This window comes from Cyrtonyx montezumae, unplaced genomic scaffold, assembly GCF_038088225.1.
Source record: "Cyrtonyx montezumae isolate F1298 unplaced genomic scaffold, pur_monq_1.0 scaffold_10, whole genome shotgun sequence".
Lineage (NCBI taxonomy): Eukaryota > Metazoa > Chordata > Aves > Galliformes > Odontophoridae > Cyrtonyx > Cyrtonyx montezumae.
The window spans coordinates 60,989,373-61,009,146 of NW_027071826.1; positions in this window are offsets into that span (position 1 = coordinate 60,989,373).

The following is a 19,774-nucleotide window of genomic DNA, read 5'->3' on the forward strand; positions in this document are numbered from 1 at the left end:
AACAGGGCAGCAGTTCCCGGGGTCGTCCATTTTCCCCTTGATGGAAATGGGTGTGAGTTTTCTCTTACTTTCTGCTACCTGTGGACTTGCCCTGGATGCCACAGCGTTTCGGATCTCACTGAGAGTGGCCTGCTGACTGCAACGGCTGATTCCCTCTGCACTCCCTGATGCATCCACTGGGACAGGCGGACCTGTGCATGTTCGGAGTCAGGTAGGACTCAGAGTGACACATTTTTGTGTTGTCAGGTGCTATATGCTGCACAGACATTTCATTTCAACTATTTCATACATTTCATATTATTTCTCATTTCGTATTATTTCACATTTCGTATTATTTCACATTTCAATCCATTATATTTCATTGAAAACATTGCGCACTTAACGTTTCATTGCGCATTTCATGTTTCATTTAATGTTTCATTTTATTTCTTCGTTTCATTTCAAGTTTATTTTCAAGTTTCTGTTCATTTCAAATTTCATATTTCATATTTAGCTTCATCTCATTTTTATTTTTATCATTTTATATCTCATTTCAAATCATATTTCACTTCATATCACATTTCATTTCGTTTCCTATTTCATGTCATTTCGCACCACTACATTCTATTTCACTTTATATTTCAGATTTCATTTCAAATTTCTGATTTAAATTTCCGATCTCTTTTCCCACTTCCCATTTCCGATCTCTTTTCCCACTTCCCATTTCCGATCTCTTTTCCCACTTCCCATTTCCGATTTCTTTTCCCACTTCCCATTTCCGATCTCTTTTCCCACTTCCTGTTTCACATTTAAATTAACTACATTTCAAAATTAATTACTTTTCATTTCACGATTTCATTAATATTTTCTTCATTTCACATTTCATTACATTTCCATTTTTGTTTCACATTTAAATTTACTTCATTTCAAATTTCATTACATTTCATTTCACGTTTCACATTTAAATTTATATCATTACACATTTAATTACTTTTGATTTCACGTTTCACATTCAAATTTACTTCAATTCACATTTCATTACATGTCCTTTTGCGATTCACATTTAAATTTACTTCATTTCACATTTTGATTTACGTTTCAGATTTAAATTGAATTCATTTCACACTTCATTACTTTTCATTTCACACTTCATTACTTTTCATTTCACACTTCATTACTTTTCATTTCACACTTCATTACTTTTCATTTCACTTTTCATTTCACTTTTCATTTCACACTTCATTACTTTTCATTGCACACTTCATTACTTTTCATTGCACATTTCATTACTTTTCATTGCACACTTCATTACTCTACATTTCACGTTTCACATTTAAATTTACTTCATTTCTCATTTCGTTAAATTTCATTTCACGTTTCACATTTAAATTTACTTCAATTCACATTTCATTAATTTTGATTTCACATTTCACATTTAAATTAACATCAATTCACATTTCATTACTTTTAATATTTCATTTCAGGTTTCACATTTAAATTAACTTCATTTCACGTTTCTTTGCTTTTCATTTCACGTTTCACATTTAAATTTACTTCATTTCACATTTCTTTGCTTTTTATTCCACGTTTCACATTTAAATTTACTTCATTTCAAATCTAATTACTTTTCTTTTCACGTTTTCATTTAAATATATATCACTTTTTTTACATTTCCATATTCGTTTCACATTTAAATTAACTTATTTCATATTTCATTACATTTCCTTTCGCGTTTAATATTAAATATATTTCACTTCACGTTTCATATTACATTTCACATTTCATTTCACAATCAATTACATTTCATATTTCATTTTATGTTTCAAAATTAATTTTACTTCATTTCACATTTCCTTACAATTCCTTTCAGTTTTTTCATGTGAATTTACTTCAATTCATATTTCATTATATTTCCATTTTCGTTTCACATTTAAATTCACTTCATTTCACATTTCATTACTTTACATTTCACTTTTCGCATTTAAATTTGCTTCATTTCACATTTCATTAATTTTCATTTCACGTTTCACATTTAAATTTACTTTCACATTTCATTACTTTTGCTTTCACGTTTCACATTTAAATTTACTTCATTTCACATTTCATTAATTTTGATTTCACGTTTCACATTTAAATTTACTTCTTTTCACATTTCGATTCACGTTTCATATATAAATTTACTTTATTTCAAATTTCATTACTTTTCATTTCACATTTCACATTAAAATTTACTTCATTTCACATTTCATTAATTTTGATTTCAAGTTTCACATTTTGTTTTACTTCATTTCACATTACATTACTTTTCAATTCAGGATTCACATTTAAATTTGCTTCATTTCACATTTCATTACTCTTCATTTCATGTTTCACATTTAAATTTACTTCATTTCACCTTTCATTAATTTCGATTTCATGTTTCACATTTAAATTTAATACATTTCACATTTCGATTCACTTTTCAGATTTAAATTTATTTCATTTCACATTTCATTACATCTCATTTCTCGTTTCACATTTAAATTTACTTTTCACATTTCGATTCATGTTTCATATATAAAGTTATTTCAAATTTAATTACTTTTCATTATACATTTCACATTAAAATTTACTTCATTTCACATTTCATTAATTTTGATTTAACGTTTCACTTTTAAATTTACTTCAATTCACATTTCATTAATTTTGCTTTCACGTTTCACATTTAAATTTATTTCATATCACATTTCATTAATTTTTATTTCGCGTTTCATATTTAAATTTACCTCTTTTTACATTTCAATTCACGTTTCACATTTAAATTTACTTCATTTCACATTTCATTTCCATTTCACGTTTTGCATTTAGGTTTACTTCATTTCACATTTCATTAATTTTGATTAAACGTTTCACATTTAAATTTACTTCATTTCACATTTCGATTTACGTTTCTGATTTAAATTTACTTTATTTCACGTTTCAATTTTAAATTTACTTCATTTCACATTTCATTAGTTTTCATTTTACGTTTCACATTTAAATTTACTTCACTTCACATTTCATTACACATTTCATACACTTTTCATATTTCGATTCAAGTTTCTCATTTTATTTCACATTTTATTACTTTTAAATTCACGTTTCACGTTTAAATTTACTTCAGTTCACATTTCATTACTTTCCTTTTTTCATTACATGTTTCACTTTTAAGTTTACTTCATTTCACTTTTCATTACTTTTCATATTTCATTTCAAGTTCCCATTTCATTTCACATTTCATTTCATAAATCATTACTTTCCTTAATTCATTTCACGTTTCACATAGAAATTTACTTCATTTCACATTTCATTTCACGTTTCACATTTAAATTTTCTTCATTTCATATTACATTTAACGTTTCAATTTTTAATTTACTTCTCATCACATTTCATTTAATTTCAATTCACGTTTCACATTTAAATTTACTTCATTTCAAATTTCATTAATTTCATTTCACGTTTCATATTTAAATTTACTTCATTTCCCATGTCATTAGTTTTCATTTCACGTTTCACATTTAAATTTATATCATTACATATTTAATTACTTTTGATTTCACGTTTCACATTCAAATTTACTTCAATTCACATTTCATTACATGTCCTTTCGCGATTCACATTTAAATTTACTTCATTTCACATTTCGATTTACGTTTCAGATTTAAATTGAATTCATTGCACACTTCATAACTTTTCATTGCACACTTCATTACTTTTCATTGCACACTTCATTACTTTTCATTGCACACTTCATTACTTTTCATTGCACACTTCATTATTACTTTTCATTGCACAATTCATTACTTTTCATTGCACACTTCATTACTTTTCATTGCACACTTCTTTACTTTTCATTGCACACTTCTTTACTTTTCATTGCACACTTCTTTACTTTTCATTGCACACTTCTTTACTTTTCATTGCACACTTCATTACTTTTCATTTCACGTTTCACATTTAAATTTACTTCATTTCACATTTCATTAAATTTCATTTCACGTTTCACATTAAAATTTACTTCAATTCACATTTCATTAATTTTTATTTCACATTTCACATTTAAATTTAATTCACATTTCATTTTTCACATTTATATTTACTTCATTTCAAATTTAATTTATTTTGAATTAACGTTTCACAATTAAATTTACTTCATTTCAAATTTCATTAACTTTGATTTCACGTTTCACATTTAAATTTACTAAATTTCACATTTCGATGCAATATTCAGATTTAAATTTACTTCATTTCACATTGCATTGCTTTTCATTTCACGTTTCACATTTAAATTTATTTCATTTCACATTTCATTAATTTTCATTTTATGTTTCACATTTAAATTTACTTCATTTCACATTTCATTTGTTCTCAATTCACGTTTCAAATTTATATTTACTTCATTTCTCATTTCATTACTTTTAATTTCACGTTTCACATTTATATTTACTTCATTTTACATTTCTTTTCATGTTTCACCTTTAAATTTACTGCAATTCACATTTCATTTCACATTTCACTATTAAATTTACTTCATTTCACATACAATTACTTCTAAATTTTCTTTTCAAAATTAATTTTACTTCATTTCACATTTCCTTACATTTCCTTTCAGTTTTTTCATGTGTATTTACTTCAATTCACATTTCATTTCTTTTCATTTCACGTTTCACATTTAAATTTACTTCAATTCACATTTCATTACATGTCCTTTCGCGATTCACATTTAAATTTACTTCATTTCACATTTCGATTTACGTTTCAGATTTAAATTGAATTCATTGCACACTTCATTACTTTTCATTGCACACTTCATTACTTTTCATTGCACACTTCATTACTTTTCATTGCACACTTCATTATTACTTTTCATTGCACAATTCATTACTTTTCATTGCACACTTCATTACTTTTCATTGCACACTTCTTTACTTTTCATTGCACACTTCTTTACTTTTCATTGCAAACTTCTTTACTTTTCATTGCACACTTCTTTACTTTTCATTGCACACTTCATTACTTTTCATTTCACGTTTCACATTTAAATTTACTTCATTTCACATTTCATTAAATTTCATTTCACGTTTCACATTAAAATTTACTTCAATTCACATTTCATTAATTTTTATTTCACATTTCACATTTAAATTTAATTCACATTTCATTTTTCACATTTATATTTACTTCATTTCAAATTTAATTTATTTTGAATTAACGTTTCACAATTAAATTTACTTCATTTCAAATTTCATTAACTTTGATTTCACGTTTCACATTTAAATTTACTAAATTTCACATTTCGATGCAATATTCAGATTTAAATTTACTTCATTTCACATTGCATTGCTTTTCATTTCACGTTTCACATTTAAATTTATTTCATTTCACATTTCATTAATTTTCATTTTATGTTTCACATTTAAATTTACTTCATTTCACATTTCATTTGTTCTCAATTCACGTTTCAAATTTATATTTACTTCATTTCTCATTTCATTACTTTTAATTTCACGTTTCACATTTATATTTACTTCATTTTACATTTCTTTTCATGTTTCACCTTTAAATTTACTGCAATTCACATTTCATTTCACATTTCACTATTAAATTTACTTCATTTCACATACAATTACTTCTAAATTTTCTTTTCAAAATTAATTTTACTTCATTTCACATTTCCTTACATTTCCTTTCAGTTTTTTCATGTGTATTTACTTCAATTCACATTTCATTTCTTTTCATTTCACGTTTCACATTTAAATTTACTTCATTTCACATTATATTACATATCAATTCAGGTTTCACATTTATATTTACTTCATTTCACATTTCATTCCACGTTTCTCATTTTAATTTATTTCATTAAACATTTCATTACTATTCATTTCACGTTTCCCATTTAAATTTACTTCATTTCACATTTCATTACTTTTCATTTCACGTTTCACATTTAAATTTACTTCATTTCACATTTCATTTCTTTTCATTTCACGTTTCACATTTAAATTTACTTCATTTCACGTTTCATTACATTTTATTTCACGTTTCACAATTAAATTTACTTCATTTCACATTTCATTACATCTCATTTCTCGTTTCACATTTTAAGTTACTTCATTTAATAATTAATTACATTTCATTTCACGTTTCACATTTTAATTTACTTCATTTCACATTTCATTTCAAGTTTCACATTTAAATTTACTTCATTTCATATTTCATTTCATGTTTTACATTTAAATTTAATTCATTTCATATTTCATTTCACGTTTCACGTTTAAATTTACTTCTTTTTACATTTCATTTCACGTTTCCCATTGAATTTTACATTATTTCACATTTCATTACATGTTTCACTTTTAAATTTAGTTCATTTCACGTTTCATTTCATGTTTCACATTTATATTTATTTCATTTCACATTTCATTACATTTCATTTCACGTTTCACATTTAAATTTATTTCATTACTTTTTTCACTTTTAAATTACTTCATTTCACATTTCATAACATTTCAGACCATATTTCACTTTGAAATTTTCTTCATTAAATATTTTATAACATTTAATTCCACGTTTAACTTATATATTTACTTCATTTCACATTTCAATACTTTTTATTTCACGTTTCACATTTAAATTTACTTCATTTCACATTTCATTTGTTTTCATTTTACGTTTCACATTTAAATTTACTTTACTTCACAATTCATTGCTTTTTATTTCATTTTCCACATGTAAATTTTCTTCATTTCACATTTCATTGAATTTGATTTTACGTTTCACATTTATATTTATTTCATTTCAAATTTCATTAATTTTGATCTCACGTTTCACATTTAAATTTACTTCATATCACATTTCATTTTACGTTTCACATTTAAATTTATTTCATTTCACATTTCATTACACATTTCATACACTTCATATTTCATTTCAAGTTTCTCATTTTATTTCACATTTTATTACTTTTCAATTCTGTTTCACGTTTAAATTTACTTTATTTCACATTTCATTACTTTTCATATTTCATTTAATGTTCACATTTCATTTCACATTTCATTTCATAAATCATTACTTTCCTTTTTTCATTTCACGTTTCACATTTAAAATTTCTTCATTTCATATTACATTTCACGTTTGTCTTTTTAATTTACTTCATTTCACATTTCAATACTTTTTATTTCACGTTTCACATTTAAATTTACTTCATTTCACATTTCATTACTTTTAATTTCTCGTTTCACAATGAACCTTCATTTCACACTTCATTACTTTTCTTTTCATGTTTCAGATTTAAATTTTCTTCATTTCACATTTCATTATTCTTCATTTCACGTTCCACTTTTAAATTTAATTCATTTCACATTACATTAATTTTCATTTCACATTTCAAATTTAAATTTACTTCATTTCACATTTCATTACTTTTGATTTGTTCCACATTTAAATTTACTTCATTTCACATTTCATTAATTTTGATTTCACATTTCACATTTATATTAACTTCATTTCACATTTTGATTTACGTTTCAGATTTAAATTTACTTAATTACACTTTTCGCAGTTAAATTTACTTCATTTCACATTTCATTAATTTTGATTAAAAATTTCACATTTTAATTTACGTCATTTCACATTTCATTAATTCTGATTTTGCATTTCACATTTAAATTTACTTCATTTCACATTTCGATTTACGTTTCAGATTTAAATTTACTTCATTTCACATGTCATTAGTTTTCATTTCACATTTCATTACTTTTGATTTAATTTTTCACATTTAAATTTACTTCATTTCACATTACATTTATTTTGATTTACGTTTCACATTTAAATTTACTTCATTTCACATTTCGATTTACATTTCAGATTTTAATTTACTTCATTTCACATTCCAATAGCTTTCATTTCACGTTTCACATTTAAATTTACTTCATTTCACATTTCTTTACTTTTCAATTTTTGTTTCAAATTTAAATTTACTTCATTTCACATTTCATTACTTATTTCACGTTTTACATTTACTTTCACACTTAATTACACTTTTCATTATTTTCATATTTCATTTCAAGTTTCGCGTTTCATTTTTCTGTTCTTTTCACATTTTATTACTTTTCAATTCACGTTTCACATTTAAATTCACTTTATTTCACATTTCATGACATACGATATTTCATTTCAAGTTTCACATTTCATTTCACAAATCATTACGTTTCTTATTTCATTTCATGTTTCTCTTTTAAATTTACTTCATTTCACATTTCATTACTTTTGATTTAAATTTTCACATTTAAATTTACTTCATTTCACATTTCATTAATTTTGATTTTACTTTTCACATTTAAATTTACTTCATTTCACATTTCATTAATTAAGATTTCACGTTTCACATTTAAATTTACTACATTTCACATTTCGATTCACTTTTCAGATTTAAATTTATTTCATATCACATTTCATTACTTTTCATTTCACTTTTCAGATTTAAATTTATTTTATTCCACATTTCATTTCTTTTCATTTAATGTATAACATTTAAATTTACTTCATTTCACATTTCATTACATCTCATTTCTCGTTTCACATTTTAATTTACTTCATTTAATAATTCATTACATTTCATTTCACGTTTCACATTTAAATTTAATTCATTTCACATTTTATTCCAAGTTTCACATTTAAATTTACTTCATTTCATATTTCATTTCATGTTTTACATTTAAATTTAATTCGTTTCATATTTCATTTCACGTTTCACGTTTAAATTTACTTCTTTTCACATTTCTTTTCACGTTTCACATTTATATTTACTTCATTTCATATTTCATTTCAAGTTTCACATTTAAATTTACTTGATTTCACATTTCATTACACGTTTCACATTTAAATTTATTTCAGTTCACATTTCATTACATTTCATTTCTCGTTTCACATTTAAATTTATTTCATTTCTTGTTTCACATATAAATTACTTCATTTCGCATTTCATTACATATCGTTTCAACTTTCACATTTAAATTTAATTCATATCACATTTCATAACATTTCAGACCATATTTCACATTGAAATTTTCTTCATTAAATATTTTATAACATTTAATTCCATGTTTAACTTATATATTTACTTTATTTCACATTTCAATACTTTTCATTTCACATTTTACATTTAAATTTATTTCATTTCACATTTCATTACTATTTTCGTTTCAAATTTAAATTTACTTCATTTCACGTTTCATTACTTTTGATTAAACGTTTCACATTTACTTTTACTTCATCTCACATTTAATTAATTTTGATTTCACGTTCCACATTTAAATTTACTTCATTTCACATTTCATTAATTTTGAATTCACGTACACATTTAAATTTACTTCATTTCACGTTTCATTACTTTTCTTTTAATGATTCACATTTAAATTTACTTATTTTCACATTTCGATTCATGTTTCATATTTACATTTACTTCATTTCACATTTCATTTCACGTTCCACATTTAAATTTACTTCATTTCACATTTCGTTTCACATTTCAAATTTCAATTTACTTCATTTCACATTTCACTACATTTGATTTCACGTTTCACATTTAATTTTACTTCATTTCACATTTCATTATTTTTATTTCACATTTTGCATTTAAATTTACTTCATTTTACATTTCATTAGTTTTCATTTCACGTTTCACATTTAAATTTACTTCATTTCGCATTTCATTGTTTTTCATTTCAATTTTAATTGCTTTTCATTTCACGTTTCACATTTAAATGTACTTCATTTCACATTTCATTAATTTTGATTTCAAGTTTCACATTTAAACTTACTTCATTTCACATTTCATTACATTTCATTTCACGTTTCACATTTAAATTTACTTCATTTCACATTTCATTTATTTTGATTTCACGTTTCACATTTAAATGTACTTCATTTCACATTTCATAAACTTTCATCTCACGTTTCACATTAACATCTACTACATTTCACGTTTCGATTCACGTTTCAGATTTAAATTTCCTTCATTTCACAATTCATTACTTTTCATTCCACGTTTCTCATTTAAATCTACTTCATTTCACATATCATTACTTTTCATTTCAAGTTTCACATATAAATTTACTTCATTTCACATTTCATTAATTTATATTTCGCATTTCACATTTAAATTTTCTTCTTTTCACAATTTGTTTCACGTTTCAGATTTACATTTACTTAATTTCACTTTTCCTTACTTTTCATTTCATCTTTCACATTTAATTTTACTTCATTTCATATTCCATTTCCATTTCACGTTTCTCATTTAAATTAACTTCATTTCACATTTCATTACGTTTCATTTCACGTTTCACATTTAAATTTTCTTCATTTCACATTTCATTACGTTTCATTTCACATTTCACGTTTAAATTTACTTTCATTATCGTTTCATTAATTTTGATTTCATGTTCCACATTTAAATTTACTTCATTTCACATTTCATTTCACATTTCACATTTAAATTTACTTCATTTCACATTTCATTTCACGATTCACATTTAAATTTACTTCTTTTCAAATTTTATTACTTTACTTATTTCAAATTTCACATCTCATTTCACATTTTATTTCACAAATCATTAGTTTTCTTATTTCATTTCACGTTTCACATCTAAATATAATTCATTTCACATTTCATTTCTCGTTTCACATTTAAATTTACTTTATTGCACATTTCATTTCCTTTCATTTCAAATTTCACATTTAAATTTAATTCATTTAACATTCCATTATTTTTAAATATTCTTTTCACATTTAAATTTTCTACATTTCACTTACCATTACTTTTCATTTCTCATTTCACATTTAAAATTACTCCATTTTACATTTCATTACTTTTCATTTCACGTTTCACATTTAAATTTACTTCATTTCACATTTCATTTTTCACATTTAAATGTACTTCATTTCACATTTCATTAATTTTGATTTCACGTTTCACATTTAAATGTACTTCATTTCACATTTCATTCATTTTGATCTCACGTTTCACATTTAAATTTACTTCATTTCACATTTCGATTCACGTTTCAGATTTAAATTTACTTCATTTCACATTTCATTACTTTTCATTCCACGTTTCTCATTTTATTTTACTTCATTTCACATTTCATTACTTTTCATTTCAAGTTTCACATTTAAATTTACTTCATCTCACATTTCATTAATTTTGATTGTACCTTTCACATTTAAATTTACTTCATTTCCCATTTCATTAATTTTGATTTTACCTTTCACATTTAAATTTACTTCATTTCACATTTCATTTCACGTTTCACATTTAAATTTATTTCATTTCACATTTCATTAATTTTGATTTTACCTTTCACATTTAAATTTACTTCATTTCACATTTTATTAATTTTGACTTAACGTTCCACATTTAAATTTACTTAATTTCACATTTCATTAATTTTTATTTCGCGTTTCACATTTAAATTTTCTTCTTTTCCCATTATCTTTCACGTTTCTGATTTAAATTTACTTCATTTCACATTTCATTACTTTTCATTTCAAGTTTCACATTTAAATTTACTTCATTTCACATTTCATTAATTTTGACTTAACGTTCCACATATAAATTTACTTCATTTCACATTTCATTAATTTTTATTTCGCGTTTCACATTTAAATATTCTTCATTTCACATTTCATTACTTTTCATTTCATTTTTCACATTTAATTTTCATTTCATATTCCATTTCCATTTCACGTTTCACATTTAAATTAACTTCATTTCACATTTCATTACATTTCATTTCACGTTTCACATTTAAATTTACTTCAATTCGCGTTTCTTTAATTTTAATTTCACGTTCCACATTTAAATTTACTTCATTTCACATTTCATTTCACGTTTCACATTTAAATTAACTTCATTTCACATTTCATTTCATGATTCACATTTAAATTTAATTCTTTTCAGATTTTATTACTTCACTTATTTCAAGTTGCACATCTCATTTCACATTTTATTTCACAAATTATTTCTTTTCTTATTTCATTTCACGTTTCACATTTAAATTTACTACTATTCACATTTCATTTCTCTTTTCACATTTAAATTTACTTCATTTTACATTTCATTACATTTGATTTCATGTTTCACATTTAAATTTACTTCATTTCATATTTCATTTTTCACAATTAAATTTACTTCATTTCATTATTATTCATTTCACGTTTCAGATTTAAATTTACTTCATTTCACATTTCATTACTTTTCATTTCACGTTTCACATTTAAATTTATTTCATTTCTTGTTTCACATTTAAATTACTTGATTTCACATTTCATTATATATCATTTCACGTTTCACATTTAAATTTACTTCATTTCACTTTATTATTTTACTTATTTCATGTTTTGAATTTCGGTTGACGTTTTGGTTGGCGTTTTGGTTGGCGTTTTGGTTGGCGTTTTGGTTGGCGTTTTGGTTGGCGTTTTGGTTGGCGTTTTGGTTGGCGTTTTGGTTGGCGTTTTGGTTGGCGTTTTGGTTAGCGTTTTGGTTGACGTTTGACATTGCAGTTGAAGTTTCATTTCAAATTTTATACATTTCTTATTTCATTTCTCGTTTTACATTTAAATTTACTTCATTTCACATTTAATTACATTTCATTTCACGTTTCACATTTAAATTTACTTCATTTCACATTTCAGTACATTTCATTTCGCGTTTCACATTTTAATTTTCTTCCTTTCACTTTTCATTACTTTTCATTTCTCGTTTCACATTTATATTTACTTCATTTCACATTTCATTCCACGTTTCACATTTTAATTTATTTCATTTCACATTTCATTAATTTCGATTTCACGTTTCACATTTAAATATACTACATTTCACATTTCGATTCACGTTTCACATTTATATTTACTTCATTTCACATTGCATTACTTTTCATTTAATGTTTCAAATTTAATTTTACTTCACATCACATTTCATTACTTTTCATTTCGCGTTTCACATTTAAATCTACTTCATTTCACATTTCATTACATTTCCATTTTCGTTTCACATTTAAATTTACTTCATTTCACATTTCATTACATTTCATTTCACGTTTCACTTTTTAATTTACTTCATTTCACGTTTCATTACTTTTCATTTCACGTTTCACATTTAAATTTACTTCATTTCACATTTGATTACATTTGATTTCACGTTTAACATTTAAATTTACTTCATTTCACATTTCATTACTTTTAAATTCAAGTTCCACATTTAAATTTAATTCATTTCACATTTCATTACTTTTCATTTCAAGTTTCACATTTAAATTTACTTCATTTCACATTTCATTAATTTTCATTTCACGTTACACTTTTTAATTTACTTCATTTCACGTTTCATTACTTTTTATTTCACGTTTCACATTTAAATTTACTTCATTTCACATTTGATTACATTTGATTTCACGTTTAACATTTAAATTTACTTCATTTCACATTTCATTACTTTTAAATTCAAGTTCCACATTTAAATTTAATTCATTTCACATTTCATTACTTTTCATTTCAAGTTTCACATTTAATTTACTTTATTTCACATTTCATTAATTTTCATTTCAAGTTTCACATTTAAATTTACTTCATTTCACATTGCATTACATTTTGATTTCACGTTTCACATTTAAATTTACTACATTTCAAATTTTGATTCACGTTTCAGATTTAAATTTACTTCATTTCACATTTCATTACATTACATTTCGAGTTACACATTTAAATTTACTTCGTTTCACATTTCATTACTTTTAAATTTTCTTTTCACAGTTAAATTTCCTTCAGATCTTATTTCATTACTTTTCATTTCAAGTTTCACTTTTAAATTTCCTTCATTTTTCGTTTCACGTTTATGTCATTTTACTTTTCATTACATTTCATTTTTCGTTCCACATTTAATTTTACTTTATTTCTCATTTCATTTCACGTTTCACATTTAAATTAACTTGATTTTATATTTAATTTCACGTTTCACATATAAATTTACTTCATTTCACATTTCATTTGTTTTCAATTCACGTTTCAAATTTATATTAACTTCATTTAACATTTCATTACTTTTCATTTTTTGTTCCAAATTTAAATTTTATTCATTTCACTTTTCATTACTTTTGATTACACTTTTCGCATTTAAATTTACTTCATTTCACATTTCATTACTTTTCATTTCGCTTTTCATATTTAAATTTACGTCATTTCACATTTCATTACTTTTGATTTCGCGTTTCACATTTAATTTTACTTCATTTCACATTTCATTTCTCGTTTCACATTCAAATTTACTTCATTGCACATTTCATACTTTTCATTTATAGTTTCACGTTTAAATTTACTTCATTTCACTTTCAATTACTTTTAAATTTTCTTTTCACATTTAAATTTTCTACATTTCACTTACCATTACTTTTCATTTCTCATTTCACATTTAAAATTACTCCATTTTACATTTCATTAATTTTCATTCCACGTTTCACATTTCAATTTACTTCATTTCACATTTCATTTTTCACTTTTAAATTTACTTCATTGCACATTTCATTTTTGATTTCACGTTTCACATTTAAATGTACTTCATTTCAAATTTCATTAAATTTGATTTCACGTTTCACATTTAATTTTACTTCATTTCACATTTCATTACATTTCATTTCACGTTTCACAATTAAATTTACTTCATTTCATATTTCATTACATTTCATTTCACATTTCACATTTAAATTTACTTCATTTTAAATTTCGATTTATGTTTCAGATTTAAATGTACTTCATTTCACGTTTCACATTTAAATCTACTTCATTTCACATTTCATTACTTTTGATTTCATTTTTCACTGTTAAATTTACTTAATTTCACATTTCATTACTTTTCATTTCACGTTTCACATTTAAATTTACTTCATTTCACATTTCATTACTTTTCATTCCACGTTTCACATTTAAAATTACTTCATTTCACATTTCATTACTCTTGATTTCATTTTTCACAGTTAATTTTTATATCATTTCACATTTAATTAATTTTGATTTCACTTTTAACATTTAAATTTACTTCATTTCACATTTCATTATTTTCGATTTCACGTTTCAAATTTAAATTTACTTCATTTCACATTTCATTACTTTTAAATTTTCTTTTCACATTTAAATTTCATTCACATCACATTTCATTTCTTTTCATTTTAAGTTTCACTTTTAAATTTCCTTCATTTTTCGTTTCACATTTATTTCATTTCACTTTTCATTACATTTCATTTCTCGTTTCACATTTAATTTTACTTCATTTCTCATTTCATTTCCTGTTACACATTTAAATTAACTTGATTTTATATTTCATTATCATGTTTTACATTTAAATTATCTTAAATTCACATTTCAATTTTCTTCATTTCACATTTCATTTCATGTTTCACATTTTAATTTACTTCATTTCACATTTCATTACTTTTCATTTCACTTTTCACTTTTAAATTTTCTTCATTTCACATTTCATTACATTTCATTTCAAGTTTCTCTTTTTAATTTTCTTCATTTCACGTTTCATCAATTTTCATTTCATTTTTAAGATTTAAATTTACTTCATTACACACTTCATTAAATTTAATTTCAAGTTTCACATTTAAATTTACTTCATTTCACATTTCATTACTTCTCATTTCTCGTTTCACATTTAAATTTACTTCAATTCACATTTCAATAATTTTGATTTCAAGTTTCACATTTAAATTTACTTCATTTCACATTATATTACTTTTCAATTCAGGTTTCACATTTATATTTACTTCATTTCACATTTCATTACTTTTAGTTTTCGTTTCAATTTTAAATTTACTTCATTTCACATTTCATTACATTTAATTTCACGTTTCACATTTAAATTTACTTCATTTCACATTTCATTACTTTTAATTTTAGTTTCAAATTTAAATTTACTTCATTTCACATTTCATTACATTTTATCTCATGTTTCACATTTAAATTTCCTTCATTTCACATTTCATTACTTTTCATTTCAAGTTTCACTTTTAAATTTTCTTCATTTCACATTACATTTCACGATTCACATTTAAATTTACTTCTTTTCAAATTTTATTACTTACTTATTTCAAGTTTCACATCTCATTTCACATTTATTTCACAAATCATTACTTTTCTTATTTCATTTCAGGTTTCACATTTAAATTTAATTCATTTCACATTTCAATTCACGTTTCACATTTAAATTTACTTCATTACACATTTCATTTCACGTTTCACATTTAAATTTACTTCATTACACATTTCATTTCACGTTTCACATTTAAATTTACTTTATGTCAAATTTCATTTCACGTTTCACATTTAAATTTATTTCATTTTACGTTTCACATTTATATTTATTCATTTCACATTTCATTAATTTTCATTTCGCTTTTCACATTTAAATTTACGTCATTTCCCATTTCATTACTTTTGATTTCGCTTTTCACATTTAATTTTACTTCATTTCACATTTCATTCCTCGTTTCACATTTAAATTTACTTCATTTCACATTTCATACTTTTCATTTCTAGTTTCACGTTTAAATTTACTTCATTTCACATTCCATTATTTTTAAATTTTCTTTTCACATTAAAATTTTCTACATTTCACTTACCATTACTTTTCATTTCTCATTTCACATTTAAAATTACTCCATTTTACATTTCATTAATTTTTATTTCACGTTTCACATTTAAATTTACTTCATTTCACATTTCATTTTTCACATTTAAATTTACTTCACTCCACATTTCATTAAATTTGATTTCACGTTTCACATTTAAATTTACTTCATTTCATATTTCATTACATTTCATTTCACGTTTCACATTTAACTTCTCTTCATTTCACATTTCATTACTTTTCTTTTAATGTTTCACATTTAAATATACTTCATTTCAAATTTCGATTAACGTTTAAGATTTAAATTTACTTCATTTCACGTTTCACATTTTGATTTACTTCTTTTCACATTTCTGTTCACGTTTCATATTTATATTTAATTCATTTCACATTTCTTTACATTTCATTTCACGTTTTACATTTAAATTTTTTTCATTTCACATTTCATTACTTTTCATTTCATGTTTCACATTTAAATTTACTTCACGTTTCATTACATTTGATTTCATTTTTAACATTTAAATTTACTTCATTTCAAGATTAATTAATTAATATAACGTTTCACATTTAAATTAACTTCATTTCACATTTCATTATTTTCATTTCATGTTTCACATTTAAAGTTACTTCATTTCACCTTTCATTTCCATTTCAAGTTTCACATTTAAATTTACTTCATTTCACATTTCATTACATTTGATTTCACGTTTCACATTTAAATTTACTTCATTTCACATTTCATTACATCTCATTTCTCGTTTCACATTTTAATTTACTTCATTTAATAATTCATTACATTTCATTTCACGTTTCACATTTAAATTTACTTCATTTCATATTTCATTTCATGTTTTACATTTAAATATAATTTGTTTCATATTTCATTTCACGTTTCACGTTTAAATTTACTTCTTTTAACATTTCATTTCACGTTTCACATTTAAATTTAGTTCATTTCACATTACATTTCATGTTTCACATTTAAATTTACGTCATTTCACATTTCATTACTTTTGATTTGTTTCACATTTAATTTTACGTTATTTCACATTTAATTAACTTTGTTTTCACGTTCCACATTTAAATATATTTCATTTAAAATTTTATATTTCACATTTAAATTTACTTCGTTTCACATTTCATTACTTTTGATTTCATGTTTCTCATTTAAATTTACTTCATTTCACATTTCATTAATTTTGATTTCACGTTTCATTAATAATAAAATTAATATATAATTAACTATTAATTATTATTAATAATATAATTAATAAATAATTAATTATAAAATTAATAATTTCATTACTTTTGGTTTCACATTTAAATTTACTAAATTTCACATTTCGATTCAAGATTCAGATTTAAATTTACTTCATTTCACATTGCATTGCTTTTCATTTCATGTTTCTCATTTAAATTCACTTCATTTCACATTTCATTACTTTTCATTTTATGTTTCACATTTAAATTCACTTTCACATTTCATTAATTTTACTTTCACGTTTCACATTTAAATTTAGTTCAATTCGCATTTCATTAAATTTGCTTTCACGTTTCACATTTAAATTTACTTCATTTCACATTTCATTAATTTTGATTTCACGTTTCAAATTTAGTTTTACTTCATTTCACATTACATTATTTTTTAATTCAGGATTCACATTTAAATGTACTACTTTTCACATTTCATTAGTATTCTTTTCCTGTTTATCATTTAAATTTACTTAAAATCATATTTCATTATTATTCATTTCATGATTCACATTTAAATTTACTTCATTTCACATTTCATTACATTTAATTTCATGTTTCACATTTAAATTTACTTCATTTCACATTTTATTTCAAGTTTCACATTTAAATTTACTTCATTTCACATTTCGATTCACGTTTCAGGTTAAAATTTACTTCATTTCACATTTCATTTTTTTTAAATTCACGTTTCAGATTTAAATTTATCTCACATTTCATTACTTTTCATTTTTTATTTCTAATTTAAATTTAATTCATTTCATATTTGATTACTTTTGATTACACTTTACACATTTAAATTTACTTCATTTCACATTTCATTACATTTCTTTTCACGTTTCACATTTAAATTTACTTCATTTCACATTTCATTTCACGTTTCACATTTAAATTTCATTCTTTTCAAATTTTATTACTTATTTCAAGTTTCACATCGCATTTCACATTTTATTTTACAAATCATGTCTAATTTAAATTTAAGTTTCACATTTAAATTTACCTCATTGCACATTTCGATTCACGTTTCACATTTAAATTTACTTCATTTCACATATCATTACTTTTCATTCCACGTTTCTCATTTAAATTTACTTCATTTCACATTTCATTCATTTTGATTTTACCTTTCACATTAAATTTTACTTCATTTCACATTTCATTACATTTCATTTCACATTTCACGTTTAAATTTACTTCAATTCGCGTTTCATTAATTTTGATTTCACGTTCCACATTTAAATTTACTTCATTTCACATTTCATTTCACGTTTCACATTTAAATTTACTTCATTACACATTTCATTTTTCACATTTAAATTTACTTCATTTCATTAATATTCATTTCACGTTTCAGATTTAATTTTACTTCATTTCACATTTCATTACTTTTCATTTCACGCTTCACATTTAAATATAATTCATTTCAAATTTCATTACTTTTCATTACACGTTTCAAATTTAAATTTACTTCATTTCACATTTCATTACATTTCATTTCAAGTTTCACATTTAAATTTATTTCATTTCACATTTCAATAAATTTCATTTCAAGTTCCACATTTAAATTTCCTTCATTTCACATTACATTTCCATTTCACAATTCACATTTAAATTTACTTCATTTTACATTTCATTAATTTTGATTTCAAATTTCACATTTACATTTACTTCATTTCACATTTCGATTCACGTTTCAGGTTAAAATTTACTTCATTTCACATTTGATTACATTTGGTTTCACGTTTAACATTTAAATTTACTTCATTTCACATTTCATTAATTTTCATTTCATGTTTCACATTTAAATTGACATCATTTCACATTTCATTAGTTTTAATTTCAATT